The following is a 15554-nucleotide window of genomic DNA, read 5'->3' on the forward strand; positions in this document are numbered from 1 at the left end:
CAGATCTTACACCAGGCCTGGTGAGTGGCCTCCCTTGTGTGATTACCCCTTGCAGCAAGCCGAATATGTGCTCCTGAAATGATCCGAAAGTCTATAATAAATTGCCCTGGATAAGCATGGTATTTTATAGTTTATTTAGAGTTTGCTATACCACTAAACTTAAACAAAGCAAAGCAGTTTACAATAAAAATAATAAAATGAATAATAAAGTAAGAAACTCCAATAATAAAAGGAAAGACACACACTTTCAAGACCAAACATGCTTACCACTCAAAACAATAAAGTTTCCCAGAAGACCTATTTGAAAAATTAAAAAGCTAGAAACATATAAACATATTAAAACTGTCCAACACAAAAGCTAGTGAAAAATAGTGTTTTCACCAAATTCTTAAATTTTTTTAAAGGAGCTTCCAACCTTATATCAACAAGTAGCTCCATAAAAAAAGGAACTAACCCCAAAATGTTTTCTCTCTTGTGGATTCTATTCAGTTCTTTTCTATGCATGTTTTCTATTCTGCCCACATTGCAAATAGGATTCGTAGAGGATTTCAGTCACGAAAGCCTCAACATTAGAGGGATGTACAATTAACCACAAAGATCTTTCCCACAAACAAATATGTTTTAAAGACTTTTCTAAAACACAAATAAGATGGCGGTGGAGTGGCCTAATGGTTAGTGCAGCAGGCTTTTTATCCCAGATTTCTGGATTCAATTTCCTTTGCAACACCTTGTGACTGTGAGCAAGTCGCTTAACCCTCCATTGTCTCAGGTACAAAAACCAAGATTATGAGCCTTCTAGGGACAAAGATAGTACCTGCTTTTAATGTGAGACTGTTCTCCACCTTGATCTTGATGGTTAAACAGATTATAAATGCCAGTATTAAATTACTTCTCAAGGTAGGGTATTCCAGGTCCTAACATCTTGATAAGAAAACAAATGATCATTAAAAAAAACTCTGAACGTTTCTTAGAGATGGATAACCTATTTGTAAAGTTCACAAAAAGTGGGAGTTATATCCATAAACAGGAATAGCAAGTAATTTGGTACCATCTTCAGAGTTCTGACCATAGATAGATTTAAAAACTAAACCAGCTATTTTATACTAAATACATTTGTTTATAGTCAACCAGTGAAGATCAGCCAAGAGTGGAATAACATTATCAAACTTACTTTTTCTACAAATTAATCTGGCAGTGGTATTCTGCAACAATTGCAGTCTTTTTATGAAGTTGAATCATAACATTACAATACAATGAATTACAATAATCTAGTTGTGGTAGCAGAATGGATTGAACTATAATTCTAAAGCTTTGTGCAGTCAGAGAAAATCTTATAGCTGTCGTCTCAACCTAAAAAAAATGTCTTAGTTAAGACAATTTGCTTCTGGAAAGACAACCTTGTGTCCAAAATAGCCCCAAGAAGTTTGGAACTATCTTAAATTTTGAAGGGCCCTGTTTACTAAGGCACGCTAGCATTTGTAGCACGTGCTAATGATAGAGATACCCATATATTCCTATGGGTGTCTCTAGTGTTAGCGCATGCTAAAAACGTTAGCTTGCGTACAGCGCAGCTTAGTAAACAGGGCCCTAAATTCTCTCCAGAAGGTAGTACAAGCTCTTCCTTTGGGATATTTTCATAATCAACAAACCAAAGAATCTTTGGGGTATGTCTACTAAAAGAGTGCTAGCAAATGGGCTTAGCGCATGCTAATGCGGGACTTTCCCCTGAGCTAAGCCTATATCTAGCGTGCCTAGGAAATCGAGTTCTTTCCAGTATTTCTTTTTCAGGTCATGTGTTCGCATTAGTGCACATAACCTGAAAAAAATGAAGGGGGAACACCTATTGCCTCCTATTTAGGAGGTGCTATGGGCTCCCAAATTATGGACGTGCTAACCAGTTAGCGTGCGGTAATCAGCACAAACTAGCTGGATAGCATGTCCATGCCCATTTTCCACACCTGACATGTCCCCTCCAAAAAATAAATACAACCAAATAAATGCCATTTGCTTAGCATACGCAAATAGGTGACACCGCAAAACACTTTCATGTTTTGGTAGTGGGGTCAATGCTATATAAGTTAAATGTCAGAGTAATGACCTTTTTAAAGAGACATTCACAAATTCAGCAAGCCAAATTACAATTTTTTTTCAGGAGCCCTTTCTAACAGATAAGAAGGGCATGGTTTGTTAACAAGTTTCTTCAGGATTTTCCCAACTGATTCTATTGAAACTTTATCAAAATTATACCACATCCTGTCACCTGGGATGCTAGCAATTTGGCTATTTGAGTTGACAACGAAGAGAAATTCAACTCTTTAGAAGAAAATGATTGCCTAATCTTTTCAGAGAGAGGGGGTACTATCAATCTATGAGCCAATGCTGATCTCAAAGACCTCCCTAGAACATAGGGCAAACCATACATGCAAGGCAAGATGGTGTTTCCATATATAAGGCTATATGAGCGAGTTAGCATTTGAATTGTGGCCTATACTAAACAGGCAATCAATGAAAATGAGGGACTCTGATCAGAGTCCTAGGTCTGGCTGGAGCAGTGGCGTGACACAACTGATGCCCTGCTTGCCCTCTGTGCAATTGATTACCTCTTGCTGCAAGCCAAACGTGCTTCTGTAATGTTCTGGAGGTCTGCAATGCGCATGCCTGGCTGGAACAGTGGTGCGATGCATCTGGCCTGCTATTTTAACCACCACAAAATGGCATGCCCTCAGTGACATTATGATCTGCATGCATGCAAACATGCATAGCTTAGAGGGAACACTGATTACCCCTACCACAAAGTACATCATCAAATGCAAGTATATAAGAAATATAAATTATATCTGAAATACATAATAAAGTACAACTTAGCAGCAAGGTTCCAACCATGCTCACTGTAAATCAAAACCAGCAGTAGTCTGAATATAGATAAATAAATAAATTTGAAGGGTGGCTATCAAAATTTGTAACATAGTAAATGACGGCAGATAAAGACCTGAACGGTCCATCCAGTCTGCCCAACAAGATAAACTCATTTTACATGGTATGCGATTCTTTATATGTATACCTGAGTTTGATTTGGCCTTGCCATTCTCAGGGAACAGACCGTAGAAGTCTGCCCAGCACTCTTCTGGTACTAAAAGTTATGAAGCTAATGTCAAAACCCTTTAAAATTTACACTCAAACCCATCCATATCTATTCGGTCACAATCAGAGCGTAGACCGTAGAAGTCTGCCCAGCACCGGTTTCGCTTCCCAATTACTGGAGTCACCCAATCTCCGCTAAGATTCCGTGGATCCTTTCCTTCTAAACACGATTCCTTTTTGTTTATCCCATGCATGTTTGAATTCCATTACCGTTTTCATTTCCACCACCTCCCACAGGAGGGCATTCCACGTATCCACCACCCTCTCTGTGAAAAAATACTTCCTGACATTACTCCTGAGTCTGCCCCCCTTCAACCTCAATTCATGTCTTCTAGTTCTACCACCTTCCTGTCTCCAGAAAAGGTTTGTTTGCAGATTATATTTAAATCTGTTTATTAAGCTTTACAAAGTGAACATAGAAGGAACATTTCTAATACATAGAAAATCTATGACAAAATCTCCAAGGCAAATCAAAACAGTACATTGGTTTGTTTGCAGATTAATACCTTTCAAATATTTGAATGTCTGTATCATGTCACCCCTGTTTCTCCTTTCCTCCAAGGTATACATGTTCAAGTCGGCAAGTCTCTCCTCATACGGTTTTAAACACAAATCCCATACCATTTTTGTAGCTTTTCTTTGCACCGCTTCCAGTCTTTTAACGTCTTTAGCAAGATACGGTCTCCAAAACTGAACACAATACTCCAAGTGAAGCCTCACCAACGACTTGTAGAGGAGCATCAACACCTCCTTTCTTCTGCTGGTTATACCCCTCTCTATGCAACCTACCATCCTTCTGGCCACGGCCGTCGCCTTGTCGCATCGTTTCCTCATCTTCATATCCACTGACACCAACACCCCAAGGTCTCTCTCCTGAGTCGAGCTTACTAATCTCCCCCCTCCTATTCGGTATCTCTCTTTTGGGTTTCTACACCCCAAGTGCATCATTCTGCCCTTCTTGGCATTAAATTTGAACTATGATAATAAAGAAACACATGTCACTTTTTTTTTAAGATAATGAGTGGGAATTATTTTTATTTTTTAAATATGCTAATAGTGCTCAGTGCATTACAATTGACCACAGTCAGTATCTGAGTAATGACACCATCCAGACATCATAACACAGGAGTCCCCCTGCCTACCTTAATACTGTTTAAATTAGATTGTTCAACGTTCAATGTAAATAAATACAGAAAAGCACTTAGCTTGTTAGGCATCAGCAAGCTTGCTCCTGTGTTAGAGGTGGTGTTCTCGATATTCTCTGCGAGTGACCTGGTCAATGCAACGTCAATATATCTGTGAAATCCACCTTCACCATGTGTTAAAAAGTCGAAGCTTCTTATTAAAAAAAGTTATCTGATCTTCTTTGTCCCCTACATGGACCATGTTTCGCTGACCGCATCTTCAGGAGGACGATAGCTGAAAAATATTGAGAAAATTAATATATTTGACCACAAACTTCAGCAATCCGCTTAGCAAAATCTGTTTCAAAGTTTCTACAAGCAATATTAAGCCAAACAAACAAACATCCTTGCTTCAGCGATCCGAGATGGAGTCATACCAAGTACAAAAAGTCTGACAGCTAAACAAGACGCTGACATCTTGTGGGGGCCTCAGGTGGCACTCTTCAGGAGTGGTATCTCCCCCTTCGTGATGTTTTACCTCGTCATGTTCCAAACCTGGCTGCAGTAGAGATTACCATATGCTGCCTCTCTGATGTAACTTCCTGTTTCATCAGAGGCTCAGGCAGCTACAGTAAAGGGAAGAGGCAGATGCTGGTGGCAGGGCAACATATGGGAATCGCTGCCGCTGCCAGGTTTGGAATGTGACGTAAATGCCCAGCATCTCATCTCGGGGGCGGCATGTTAGCTCCGCCTCAGGCTGCCTCTTGCCTTGGGCTGTCCCTGTCCACATGCACTCAGGCCACTTCTAGTGTGGCTATAAAATGACTGATTTTTTATTTTCTGCATTAAGGCCAACCGCTAATTTCCCCATTAGCACGTGGCCATTAGCGTGTGAGCCCTTACCAACACCTATTTTTAGGCGGAAAGGGCTCACGCGCTAATCAGTTGGTGTATGGAAATGTAGCTGCACTAACCAATTAGTACTGGGCACGCCTACTCGCCACCCCCAAACAAGCCCCCCTGCGTGAGCAGATGCCAAAACTACTGCGGGACACCTGAGCACGTCCCACAGTAGTGCGCTTTCCTGCACAGTAAGCACACGTTAATACTTACCGCTGCTTAGTAAAAGGACCCTGTTATTTGCTAGTAAGAGCCATTTATACTGTAATGTAGCAGCTGAAACTTTCGTGCTTGGCATTTTGGTTTCTAGGTAATAGATTTGTTTGTCACATGTCAAAAAATGGCATGACTCATGTAGTACATATTTTTAAAGCATTTGTATTGTAATGTCTTCACAGATCTTCTCAATAAAGATTTTCAAAAGTAAAATAAACATGGCTGCACTGACATTTGTTCCCCTCTGTCTGGTTAGAAAGTATGAATGGGCTTCCATAATGCATGTACTTCTAGCTGGGTAAAACAGAAGCATTTTCTGAAGCTGAGTTTGGGTTGGGGGAGGAAACAGCAAGCATACATGGGATTCTCAGAAGTACATGCACAAGGACAATTCTACTAACCGAGTGCTTACATTTACAAGTACATTGTGTGAGTAAATGTACAGAATACTGACATTTGAGTGTGCACATACCCATGTAAATGTCAATAATTGCCCTAAGCACAGTTTCTGTCAGGTACTTGTGACCCGGATTGGCCACTGCTGGAAACAAGATACTGGCCTAGATGGACCATTGGTCTGACCCAGTATGGCTATTTTTACGTTCTTATGTTAAGCGTTATTCAGTAAATACTTGTTTAACTTAAAAAGTGGGTATTTGCAATGGGCATAGACAGGGAAAGAGCATGAGCAGGACATAGGCAGGGCTCCCTGCCACATTTGGATACCGCACTTACACCACTTCTATGGCACCTAAATGTTTGGCATGCTAATAATGGATTGTGCCATATTCTATAATCAAGCCCCAGTGCCTACATTCAAATCCTCTTTCAGAGATATATGGGCAGAAGAACTAGAGGACATGAATGGAGGTTGCAGGGAGGTAGACTTGGGAGTAACATCAGGAAGTACTTTTTCAGAAAGAGGGTAGTAGATGCCTGTAACACCCTTCCAGGAGAGGTGATAGAGTAAAAAATGTTGAGCGAATTAAAAAATGCATGGGATAGATACAGGGGATGCTTAAATAGTAAGAGGATGACAACACAACATGGCTGCTGAGGGGTTATTTTGGGCAACAGTAGTGGGAACTGAGGCCGATGCTGGACAGACTTCTAGGGTCTGTGTCCCACAAATGGCAAAAGACCAAAATAAGATTCAGCAACTCAGCATTGGGGAACAGATACCGATACCGGACAGACTTCTATGGTCTGTGTCCCGCAAATGGAAAAATACAGGTGAAGCTTCGGCAATACCAGTGTTGTAGATTACTTTATTGTCGCATGACGCGAGTGAGGCTGCTGTGCAGCTCAGGGCGGAGGACAAGACATCTTGTCTGGTAAGTTGAATACTGTCAGCAATACTTGCAGTCTTGGTTATAACCACATATCATCCCCATCATGCTTGGCTGCCTTTATGATTGGTTTGGTGGAGACTGGGGCCCACACAGAGTGACGGGCATGGCCTGGCCACCTTGTTGGGAAGACTAGATGGACTGTGCAGACTTTATCTGCCATCATTTAATGTGTGTTACTGTGTTATTATAAATAGTCTCTTACTGTGTTCCCTCATGGTGCCTATATGGAGGCACCCTACAGAATTATCCTCTATATATCTCCTTTTGGCCATATGTACAATTAGTATATGTGCCCTTTGTGTATGGACACATTAAGTTAATTAATTTTCAAAAAGCAACATAATGAAAATAATCAAAATAAACTTTCTTGATGAATATCTGCTTAATATCTTTGGCAGCTGCTATACATTGGGAGTAATATTCAATCAGCAGCAACAGTTTTTAAGCCACTGACAACTGAGGACTGAGCTGAGCCAAGACATTCGATATAGGATCATGTCCAGGCTCCAGCATTGAACATCCAATTACAGAGGCCAGCCAGACATTAATCGCGCTGCAGCCCATATACAGACCAGTGTGCAGTTAGCTTGGTGGATAAAGTTAGAACAGCTTTTGTCCTAACTTTATTTGTTTACTTAACTGGTTAACAGTCTGAATATCACTGCTAACTGGTTAAATATTGGCTCTGCCCATGGACTGCCCTGGCAATAACCGGGCAGAGGTGGTTAGTTTGGGAGGTCCATGCTAATATTCTGTGTAACTGCCAAGTTAAGTGCCACTGACTATCATCAGATAAGTACACCTACCTCCCAACGCTCATTTCCTTCTGCACCCAGTTCCTCCTATGTTCAATTTACTTATCCGTTAACCTCATTAATATTGCATTTACTACAAACTGTATATTCTTCTCAAGACTTTGTAATTCTTTATATTGTTACTATGTAAGCCGCATTGAGCCTGCCATGTGTGGGAAAGCACAGGGTACTAATGTAATAAATAAATAAATAAATAGGCATACCGACCCCATAATTATTAGAAAAAGAATGGAGCATGAAGGTAAAATTATGTATAATCATACCTGATAATTTTCTTTCCATTAATCATAGCTGATCAATCCATAGACTGGTGGGTTGTGTCCATCTACCAGCAGGTGGAGATAGAGAGCAAACTTTTGCCTCCCTATATGTGGTCATGTGCTGCCGGAAACTCCTCAGTATGTCGATATCAAAGCTCCATCCGCAGGACTCAGCACTTAGAGAATTACACCCACGAAGGGACACTCTGCCCAGCTCACCACCGCCGAAACGGGGGAGGGGAATTAACCCAGCTCATCCCCACACAAGTGGGGGAGGGGAATCCGTCCAGCTCATCCCCGCGGAGCGGGGGAGGGACACCACCCCGCCGATGCGGGGGGATCTGGCTTATCCTGCAACCGCAACCGCGGGAGGAGCTGACTGACCCGAACACCGCCGAAGCGGGAGGGGTACAAAACTGCCCTACAGCCGCACGAAGCGGGAGGGAGTGCCGGCAGAATTATAAGTCTCAATCCAGCCCCGTAAAACGGAGGGGAGAGGAATGCAGCAGCTCACTGTAACACAAACTCGTCTTAACTCTTGAAGAATCCAAGTGAAAAAACTTGAACACGAAGTCTTTCTGAAGTAACTGAAGAGTAAACTTGAACCTGAAATGCAACCAGAATAAAACAATACAGATATCTGGGAGGGGCTATGGATTGATCAGCTATGATTAATGGAAAGAAAATTATCAGGTATGATTATACATAATTTTACCTTCCATATCATCAAGCTGATCAATCCATAGACTGGTGGGATGTACCGAAGCAGTACTCACCCAGGGCGGGACATAGAAATCCCTGACCGCAACACTGAAGCTCCAAACCGGGCCTCCGCCCGAGCAGCCACAGTCAAGCGGTAATGCTTGGAGAATGTATGGGCCGAAGCCCAAGTTGCCGCCTTGCATATCTCTTCCAAGGAGACGGAACCGGCCTCTGCCATCGAGGCCGCCTGAGCTCTTGTGGAGTGAGCCTTCAGCTGGATAGGCGGCACCTTCCCTGCGGCCACATAAGCCGCTGCAATGGCTTCCTTGACCCATCTTGCCACTGTAGGCTTAGCAGCCTGCAGACCCCTACGAGGACCTGCAAACAGGACAAACAGATGATCCGATTTCCGGAAATCATTGGTCACTTCCAAGTATCTGATGATGACTCGTCTCACATCCAGATATTTAAGAGCAGAGTACTCCTCTGGGTAGTCCTCCCTACGAAAGGAAGGGAGACAGAGCTGCTGATTCACATGGAAGCGAGAAACAATCTTGGGCAGAAAGGAAGGCACTGTGCGAATAGTCACTCCTGCCTCAGTGAACTGCAGAAAAGGCTCTCGACATGAGAGCGCCTGGAGCTCGGAAACTCTTCTGGCTGAAGTGATAGCCACCAAAAAGACTGCTTTCAACGTCAGGTCTTTCAGAGATGCCCTCGACAAGGGTTCAAACGGCGGCTTCTGCAATGCTCTTAGCACCAGGTTGAGATTCCACGCAGGCACCACTGAGTGCAGAGGAGGGCGCAGGTGATTAACTCCCTTGAGAAAGCGCACCACATCTGGCTGGGAAGCCAGGGAAGCACCCTTCAGGCGGCCCCTGAAGCAAGCCAGAGCCGCTACCTGGACCTTAAGGGAACTGAGCGACAGGCCTTTGTCCAGACCTTCTTGCAGGAACGCCAACACTGAAGAAATTGGAGCAGTGAAGGGAGAAAGTGAGCCTGCTTCACACCACGCTGCAAAGATACGCCAAACCCTGGCGTAAGCAGTAGAAGTAGAGCGTTTCCTCGCTCTCAGCATAGTGGCGATGACCTTGTCTGAGAAGCCCTTCTTCCTCAGACGCTGCCGCTCAATAGCCAGGCCGTAAGACCAAAGGGGGAGGGATCCTCCATCACCACGGGACCCTGATGTAACAGGCCCTGCTCCACTGGCAGCCGCAGAGGATCGTCGATTGAGAGCCTGATCAAGTCCGCATACCAGGGACGTCTGGGCCAATCCGGACCCACCAGGATTATCCTGCCGGGATGTCTTGCCACCCGGTCTAGGACCCTGCCCAACATGGGCCAGGGTGGGAACACATAGAGAAGCTCTTGTGTCGGCCATTGTTGGAGAAGAGCATCTACTCCCAGGGATCGAGGGTCCCGTCCTCTGCTGAAGAAGCGCGGCACTTGGCAATTGGCCGATGACGCCATCAGATCTAGGCTCGGCTGGCCCCAGCGCTTCGTGATGTCCAAGAACGCCTGAGCAGATAGCTGCCACTCTCCGGGCTCCAAGGTATGGCGACTGAGAAAGTCCGCCTTGACATTCATGACTCCGGCAATGTGGGCCGCTGACAGCTGTTCCAGGTTCGCTTCCGCCCACTGGCATAGACTCATAGCCTCCTTGGCTAGAGGGGCGCTCTTGGTACCTCCCTGGCGGTTGACATAGGCCACAGCCGTGGCATTGTCCGACAGTACCCGTACAGGCTTCAGCACCAGTACCGGGATGAACTCCAAAAGCGCCAACCGAATGGCTCTGAGTTCCAGGAGGTTGATAGACCACTTCGCCTCTGCAGGAGACCAGAGCCCCTGCGCTGTCCTTCCCAAGCAGTGGGCTCCCCAGCCCGACAATGAGGCGTCCGTCGTGACGACAATCCACTCTGGGGTCACCAGAGGCATTCCTGCAGACCACTTGTCTGCCTGCATCCACCAGCTCAGCGCCTTGCGCACTGCTGGATCCAAGGGAAGACGCACCGCATAATCCTCCGACATCGGAGTCCAGCGCTGCAGCAGAGAGTGTTGTAGTGGTCTCATATGAGCCCTGGCCCAGGGCACTACTTCCATCGTGGCCGTCATAGAGCCCAACAGCTGCACATAGTCCCAAGCCCGAAGAGGAGAGGCTACCAGGAACTGGTCCACCTGAGCCTGAAGTTTGACAATCCGATTGTCTGGCAGGAACACTCTGCCCACTTGGGTGTCGAATCGAACTCCCAGATACTCCAGGGACTGAGTCGGGCGCAGCTGGCTCTTCTCCCAGTTGATGATCCATCCCAGGGAGCTCAAAAGAGCAACTACCCGGTCCACAGCTTTGCCGCACTCTGCATAAGAGGGGGCTCGGATCAACCAGTCGTCCAGATAAGGATGGACTTGTACTCCTTCCTTTCGCAGGAAGGCCGCTATGACCACCATTACTTTGGAAAAGGTCCGCGGAGCAGTAGCCAACCCGAACGGGAGGGCTCTGAACTGGAAGTGTCGGCCCAGGACTGCAAAACGCAGAAAGCGTTGATGAGGAGGCCAGATGGGAATATGCAGGTACGCTTCCTTGATGTCCAAGGAAGCCAGGTACTCCCCTGCCTTCACTGCCGCTATAACAGAGCGGAGAGTCTCCATGCGAAAGTGCCGCACTTTCAAGGCCCGATTGACCCCTTTGAGGTCGAGGATAGGCCGGACAGAACCTCCTTTCTTTGGTACCACAAAGTAAATGGAGTAACGCCCCTTGCCAAGCTGACTTTCTGGCACCGGAACGACCGCACCCAGGCGGATCAGATTGTCCAAAGTCTGCTGCACTGCCACAGCTTTGACCGGAGACTTGCAGGGAGAGAGTACAAACCCGTCTCTTAAGGGTCGGCAGAACTCTAGCTTGTAGCCGTCTCTGATGACTTCCAGCACCCAAGCGTCTGAAGTTATTGTGGTCCACTCGCCCAGAAACGAGGACAGCCGTCCTCCAATCTGCACTGGGGCGTGGACCAAGACCCCGTCATTGGGTACGAGACCCTGGGGGAGGACCGGAGGGAGCACCTCCGGGACGGCGGTCTCTGCGAAAGGAACGCTGCTTGGGGGAGAAATGCCTCTTAAAGGAAGAGGGGGCAGAAGAACCCGACCTGCCCGGGCGGTACCGACGGGCTTCCTGAAACCGTCCTCTGGAGGTACCGGGACGAGCACTAGCCCGAGCCCTGACCTCTGGTAACTTCTTGCCCTTAGATGTGCCGAGATCGGTCACGATTTTGTCCAGCTCGACCCCAAAGAGCAGCTTGCCTTTAAAAGGCAACCTAGCCAGGCGGGATTTAGAGGCGTGGTCAGCAGACCAATGTTTCAGCCAAAGCCACCGCCGCGCAGAGACTGTCTGAGCCATGCCTTTAGCTGAGGCTCTCAAGACATCATACAGCAAGTCTGCCACATAGGCTAAGCCCGATTCCAGGGCTGGCCAATCATCCCTCAAGGAATGATCCGAGGGGGAAGCCCGCTGCACCATAGTCAGGCACGCCCTGGCCACATAGGAGCCGCAAACTGAGGCCTGCAAACTTAAAGCAGCCGCCTCAAAGGACGACCTTAAGGCCGCCTCCAATCTCCTGTCTTGGGCGTCCTTTAGGGCCGTGCCACCTTCCACCGGCAATGCCGTTTTCTTAGTCACCGCAGTGATTAAAGAATCCACGGTAGGCCACAGATAGGCCTCACGTTCACTCACAGCCAAAGGATAGAGGCGGGACATAGCCCTAGCCACTTTAAGGCTCGCTTCTGGGACATCCCATTGAGCCGAAATTAAGGTGTGCATGGCATCATGCACGTGGAAGGTTCTAGGCGGGCGCTTCGTCCCCAGCATAATGGCAGAGCCAACAGGGGCTGAGGGAGAGACGTCCTCCGGAGAGGAAATCTTCAAAGTGTCCATGGCCTGTAACAACAGGTTGGGCAAATCCTCTGGGCGAAAAAGCCGCGCTGCAGAGGGGTCATCCGCTCCATCCGAGCGGGGATCCGTCTCCTCCAAGGAATCCGCAAAGGACCGTTGGGAGACCTCAGACACGCTGCCCTCATCTACATCGGAGGAGACAAATTCCTCCAAGGCCTGGGAATCAACCCGAGGGCGTTTACCTCTGGGAACCTCAACCTCTTTACCAGACGAGGGAGCGGGGGCAGCGTTGTGCATGAGGAAGGCCTGATGCAGCAGCAAAACAAACTCGGGGGAGAAACCCCCCAGACTGTGCACTTCCGCAGCCTGGGCAACAGCCCTAGGCGCACTCTCAACCGGCGCTCGCAACAGCGGGGGAGAGGCCTGCTGCGCATCCAAAATGGCGTCCGGCGCGAAACTCCGCGAAGGAGCCGCGCGGGAAGAACGGCTCTTAACTTTAGCCGCTTCTGTGCCGTCGCCCAAATTAAGGGCGTTCATGGCATTAATGTCTCCAACCTCAAGGGCGGCCCAAGAAGAAGCCGTCCGAGCCGCGTGGCCGGCCAAAATGGCGGAGGCGAGGAGCGGGGGATGGGCGTTTATGGCGGGAAAAACCGCCACGCCGGAGTAAGGACCGGGACATTCATCGGTCACGAAACTGCCACCCAACAAGGGCGAATCAGGCTTTAAGACCCCCGCATCCCCTCTAGAAGCGCTCAAGCGACCCGGGGAGCGACCCTTTGCGCCCTCGCCCTCCGACGCCATGCGCCACGAGGAGAAGAATCGGGGAACCCCCGCCCGCTATAAAAAGGTAAAATTACCTGCTGTCCGCTCCGAGTTGTAACGACCTGGTGTCCCAGTGAGTAGCTGCAATAGACGCTTAAATAAACGTCGAAATAAACGCCTTTAAAGACGTTTAAAATTTTTTTTTTTTTTTTTTTTTTTTAACGGAGCCAGCGGGAGGGGGGAGAAAAGGAGGGACCTGGCACCACCAGGTTTGCACTTGCTCAAAAGAGCCCTCAACCCCAGGCACTCAACAAAACCTAAAAATTAGGCTTGGAGGCCTAGCCAGAGCTGCTGCTGCTGTGTGTGACCACCACCTGCTGAGATAGAGAACATACTGGGGAGTTTCCGGCAGCACATGACCACATATAGGGAGGCAAAAGTTTGCTCTCTATCTCCACCTGCTGGTAGATGGACACAACCCACCAGTCTATGGATTGATCAGCTTGATGATATGGAAACAGAATTTTGTAAGGTCTCTGTATTACTACATGATGTGACAACAACTCAAGTATTGTGTTCAGTTCTGGTCACTGACCAGTTCATTTTCGAAAGAGATCGCCGATGATCTCCCAACACAAATCGGAAGATGGCTGGCGATCTCCAGTAACCAGCCAAATCGGTATAATCGAAAGCCAATTTTGGCCGGCTTCAACTGCTTTCCATTGCGGAGCCGGCGAAAGTTCAAAGGGGGCGTGTCGGCATGTTAGCGAAGGCGGGACGGGGGCGGGATGGGGGCATGCGTTGAGATGGCCGGCTTCGCTCGATAATGGAACAAAGAAAGCCAGCCATCACGAGAATTTGGTCCGCTTTATTTGGACCCTTTTTTTCAGGTCCAAGTCCCAAAAAAGTGCCCTAACTGACCAGATGACCACCGGAGAGAATCGGGGATGACCTCCCCTGACTCCCCCAGTGGTCACTAACCCCCTCCCACCCTCAAAACAACAACTTTAAAAACATTTTTTGCCAGCCTGTATGCCAGCCTCAAATGTCATACCCAGCTCCCTGACAGCAATATGCAGGTCCCTGGAGCAGTTTGTAGTGGGTGCACTGCACTTCAGGCAGGAGGACCCAGGCCCATCCCCCCCCTACCTGTTCCACTTGTGGTGGTAAATGTGAGCCCTCCAAAACTCCCCAAAACCCACTGTAACCATATGTAGGTGCCCTCCTTCAGCTCTTAGGGCTATGGTAATGCTGCAGAGTGGCCAGTGGGTTTTGGGGGGCTTATCACCCAAAGGAAGGGTGCTATGCACCTGGAAGCTAATTGTTTTATTTTTTTAATTTTTTTAAAGTGCCCCCTAGGGTGCCCGGTTGGTGTCCTGGCATGTCAGGGGGGCCAGTGCACTAGAAATGCTGGCTCCTCCCACACCCAAATGCCTTACATTTTGCCGGGTTTGAGACGGCCGGCTTCGGTTTCCATTATGGCTTAAAATTGGATTCGGCCATCTCATCTAACCCTGGCGAGCGATTTGGCCGGCGCCAAGCGTATTTTGAAAATACACTTGGCTCCGCCCCTTCGTGGAGTCGGCCCCTAAGATGGCCGCCCATCGATTTGGCTGGCGCTGTTCGATTATGCCCCAATGAATGTTAAAAAAAAAAAGGCATAGTGGAATTAGAAAAGGCACAGAGAACGATGACCAAAATGATAAAGAAAATGGACTGGCTCCCCTATGAGGGAAGGCTAAAGGGCACTTCAGCTTAGAGAAGAGATGACTGAGGAGAGATATGATACAGATCCATAAAATGAGTGGAGTGGAATGGGTAAATGTAAATCAGCTTACTCTTTTAAAAAGTAAAAAGTCTAGATCGGCATTTCTGAGCCATCAGTCCGTGGACCGGTACCATTCGCACAAAACAAGCTAATGTTAGCAGTAGCTAGTAGGGATCCCAAGCCCCACCAGCTGAAGACCTCCCTCCAATGGCGTCAAAAACTCAGCTCTACACCTCAGCAGTCTGCGGCTGCTCCCCAAGCCGCCAACACTGGCACCCGCGAATGCTCAGTTTTCAGCACATGTGGAAAAACTAAGCATGTGCCAGGTGTTAGTGGCTCAGAGAGCTGCCTGCAGGCTACTGAGGTGGAGAGCAGTGTTTTCAGCACATTCGGGGAGAAGACTTCAATTGGAGGGTCTTGGGATCCCACCCAGCTCAGTTTTGTTTAAAGTTGAATAGGGTGAGGATGGACAGCAGGGAAGGGGTTCCAGTCCACCAAGAGTTCTCAGCCAATTTTCCAGTCTATGAGTGCAAAAAAGGGCGGGAAACACTGGTCTAGATATCATAGAATGAAGCTACTAAGAAATCAGAGAAAATATTTCTTCATTCAGTGCACAATTAATTCTAGACTTTGTTGT

This window comes from Microcaecilia unicolor, chromosome 3 (assembly GCF_901765095.1).
Source record: "Microcaecilia unicolor chromosome 3, aMicUni1.1, whole genome shotgun sequence".
Taxonomy (NCBI): domain Eukaryota; kingdom Metazoa; phylum Chordata; class Amphibia; order Gymnophiona; family Siphonopidae; genus Microcaecilia; species Microcaecilia unicolor.